Here is a 4,457-nt window from a genome sequence, read left to right as displayed (position 1 = left end):
CATCTTGAGACTGGCCCGACAGGGGCTGACGGACAAATGCTTTTCCTGACAGACTAACCATGTACTTGATTCCGTCGGTGAGTATACCAGGTCTGAGCTGATTGTTCAGATTTTGATTTTCTCATTTTTTCGGTGTACCCATTGGGATTTTGCCCATTAACCATTCCAAGCGGGTCAGCGGGATATGAAATCCTTGTAAAACATAGTAGGCCGCTGAGAGTATGCCTTTGTGGATCCATATGGAATTACGGCCTTCAACTGATTTGGGTATCCGGACCCTGATGGTCGTGCAAAAATCATCATACCTTTGCTGTCAGTCTTACCCTTTAACGGTCATGATTTTCTTTGTTAGGATACCTTGCTGAAATAACTTGGCCACACCTGTCCTTGATTCTTCGTATGACCAGGGACGTGATTAGTGCAATATTTTTGACATTATTCCTTGTGCCTATTTTCTGACCTGGGTCCTCACACATATGACATATACCGGGGTTTGTAGCTATACGAAGCTCATTGCTGAGGCCAATCATACAAGAAGGTGACAAGGTTTTAGGACATCTCCTTGTCAGTTGCGGGAATAATGACCTTGATGACCATTGTCAAGACTGTTGATTCAGTGATGCCATATCCAGATCTTGTCGATTCTTGTAATTCATGAGATGTATCTATGCTTATTTTCCCTTGCCTGACTCGTGAGGTTGTGGGATCCTTACTTTCCTTAGGTATATCTACTGGATCCTTGCCGCATCTCGTATGAATGACTAATCTGACTGGGGATGCATGCTCACCATATATAAGAACCACATGCGACCAAACACGTGATTCTTCAACAAGACACATGCCCTGACTGATTTGTGCTTCCGACAGAAATGTTGCGAGTCTGATTCTTGAGCCGTACTTCCATACATTGGCAACTCATCATATATCCTCTGAGGACGGTGTATTAGTATGATACTGACGCAGACTGAATGGCTTACGAGAGAAGCCATCCGAGTAGCTTGCTGAGGAAGACTTGTTAACTTCTGCTCAATCTTTTGTCTGTGTATCATGCAGAAGAAGGCTCTATAGCTTACACATGAAACTTGGTCTGATTATTGTGCTGGAGAAGCCCGAGTTCCATACTTGAGAAGCTTCTCCTCGGGTTTGCTTGTTGAGAAAAATCCATTTTCGTCTGTCAAAAGTTTTTACCGAGGTATCTTGCTGAGAAAAACCGGGTATCTTGGGCTGGAAATTGTTCACATATCATGCTGAGGAAAATTGAGGAGCCTTGCATCATAAATTTCTCCTGATAACGTGTGGAAGAAGACTGAGTTTCTTAGATCCAAAGCTTCATACTAATATGCAGACTGAAAAGATCATTAAAAAAGCATGAGCCATTATTAAAACATTATAAAGTTGATGATTCCCACCAAGAATTTGATCGCCGGGTCGGGCTAATTCCATACGAATCAGTACGGAGAAGCATGTGCCCATCACTCCTGCAATGGCACCGAAGATGAAATAGAGAGTCCCAATATCCTTGTGGTTAGTAGAGAAGAGCCATCGAACCATATTTGTCATTTTTTATTTGAGAAATGAAAACTTTCCTTATCAAAGAGGGGCCGGGGGGCTGGAAGAGAAAAGAAAGAGGGGCCCTCCCGGGGGCTGGAAGAGAAAAGAATCAGAATTACTGAGCTACCCCGCTTTTTTTCTAATTCCCTTCTAAGATCCTCCGACTTAAACAAGTCGAGAGCATGCTCGTGCTTAGCTCTTTCGAGACTTGCCTTGCTCTTGGGGATTTCTTCCCATCGGATCCTCTGTTCCACTTCCAGGCACCTCCTTGCGGAGCTTTCCGCCTCAAGGAGATCCCGGTTGTGGGAAACAACATCTCTAAAGAAAACAGATCCTCCATCATTCTCCCGCAGATCTTGATAAGACGCTTGGAGAATAGTGAAAGAATCAGTTGCGTGAATATGGTCCAGATAGGAACGAAGTGCTTCATCGACCAAGTAGGGCTCGATCGGTAGATAAGGCCCTATTCTTTGATAAAGTGCCACAAATTCCTGAATGACATCTTGTCGCATACTAGACAGCTTCCATTAGGAAGAGCTTAAGCCGTCCAGGTATGTCCTCCAGAGGGGTATTGTGATTAAGATCGTTCTGAATGAACGTAACCCATCCAGGATCCTGCTCGTAAAGGCTCAGATAGAAGTTTAGCCCTGCTAAATGAGCTAGAGCTTGGGGATCCTGAATCTCTGGAGGAAGAGTAATAATGAAGGAGGCTCCGAAAAGATTGCAAATTGGGAGAAGAATAATCGAAATAAAACGCACTATAAATAAAAATAGACAAATAGAAAATAATAAAAAATCGTATATATAAGGAAACTTAATACAAAAGTGCAAATAGAAAGCAGTAAACCTACTAGTGGAGAAGAGCCAAGAACCATATTTGTCATTTTTATTTGAGAAATGAAAACTTTCCTTATCAAAGAGGGGCCGGGGGCTGGAAGAGAAGAACTTGAATACTAAACGCTGGAAGAGAAGAACCTTAATACTAAACCAAGTTTTGGGAACTTCTTGGTGACTTGATTGGTTCCCTTCCCCCAATTTGCAAAGGATGATTCCCGTGAAGGTGATCTCAGGCATGATAGTTTCAATTTCTTTTGGAAAGCAAGTGCGGCTCAGTCATAAGTGTTAGTAATAGCATGAAGTAAGTTGTCGGTAGCCGGCATTAGGTAAAAGGAAAAGCTTCTCAAAAGCATCCAGAAATACCATAGAATGGTGATCGAGATCCTACACACACACCCATAATATTCGGTGGCTGATTATTTGCATGAGAAAATTTGTTTGACTGTCTTCCTTGAGCATATCACATCCTGAATTCATTTTGGATGATAACATATTTCAAGCATCATGCATTGCTGAGCCAAAATTTTGTATATGATCCATACCTTTGACTGAAAATATATCGTTGATCTTGTACCTGACTTGGCTTGCTGCTGACTTGATCATTACAGCTGTGAGGAATTTGTACTGATGTAGACTTGAGTTATCCGTACTGTTGTGAGGAGTGCCCACTAATGCAAAATTGATTATCAGCCTCAAGATCAGATCTTCCCCATTTCACTGCAGTCGGCTAAGAATTCCATTCTGTTTAGCTGAGTTTCCAAATATTTAAAATTCTTGTTGCTTCTTCAAATCCGATGTTGGTTGATGAGCAACTCTTTATAGGGGAAAAATAATGTAGCACCGGGGCCCAAAAAGAAAGAAGCAAAAGAAAACTCACTAAACAAAAGCACACAATAACAAACAATACACACTCAAACAAAGTCACATAATACTGCTAGTCACACAATATGTATGCCTACTTAAGCACACAAATCTCGCGGGATCTCCGGTTCTACGATCTAGCATGCTGTGACGATGTGCACGAGGACGAATAAATGTGTGGAAGAATTGGTGTAAACAACGCTACACCAAGTGCTAGCTTAGCCGGGCAGCAACCTGGACTAGCTCGGAGGCGAGGACGCACTCGGTAATCATGTAGTGGGACACGAAGGTCGCAACCACATTATTATCAAGTGGACGGGAAAAGATCCGTACTCGTCCAAGAAATAGGATAGCGGGGAAAAACTGAGGCTGCTGACATTGCCCTTTCTTGATAACTAAGATCATTAAGGGTGGCCAACATGAAAAAATGAAAGAGCGATTCGGGATAGAAGCATGTCCATCACCGAAACGATAGGCGGGGCTGAAAGAAGGATATCGGCGAGATACCTGAGCACCATTTTTGCAAACAGTGTCGGGATCACTTGGCATCACTCTGCTGGGACAGAAATGACACCAAGCACCGAAAAATGAGCAAGAAAAGAAAACTGGAGAAATGCAAAGGCTGAGCTGTAGTGGATCCGAACTGATGCCATCTACACTCACCAGATAAACCGTTAGCAACAACTACTAAGGCTATATGCATGCTATGCAACAAACAAATGCAGCAACCAAATGCAATAAATAAGCCGGACTTTAAACTACTGATTTCTACCAGTTTCTACCACTCGCGCTGACTAGGGCATCCTACAGCCAGACCTGCTCTGATACCAAGCCTGTGGCACCCTGGCTCAAAGAAAACCGGAACGCCCCGTATTCCAGCCAAGAGATCGAGGAGAAGTCTTCTGGAATACGGCACTGCTTAGCATAGAACAAATCAACTTTCTATTATTACACGAATATGAATACAAGGTCTTCGATATTACAATGAATAACATCGGCACGACGACACTACGCCATCCTCAGTTGCTCTATGCAAGCAGCAGAACAACACGATGCAGCGGAATAATTCTAGCAGCAGAACAACGACGATGGTGGTGAACTCCACTCCGCAGGGACTCTGGCTGGAACGCTTATCCTAGCTCGCAAACAAGGAATCCACGGCAAACAAGCAATCAAATCCGGCATGACCTGCAAACTAGCATGACACG

The 4,457-nt window shown here is 43.2% G+C and overlaps 1 pseudogene; it reads right to left on the bottom strand.

Annotated features, from left to right (window-relative positions):
• Positions 1-1,334: 1,334 nt before the first annotated feature.
• Positions 1,335-2,435, bottom strand: LOC123120770 (uncharacterized; annotated as a pseudogene).
• Positions 2,436-4,457: the final 2,022 nt, after the last annotated feature.

This window comes from Triticum aestivum, chromosome 5D, assembly GCF_018294505.1.
Source record: "Triticum aestivum cultivar Chinese Spring chromosome 5D, IWGSC CS RefSeq v2.1, whole genome shotgun sequence".
NCBI classification, from domain to species: Eukaryota; Viridiplantae; Streptophyta; class Magnoliopsida; order Poales; family Poaceae; genus Triticum; species Triticum aestivum.
This window is presented reverse-complemented; position numbering and strand designations above follow the sequence as displayed.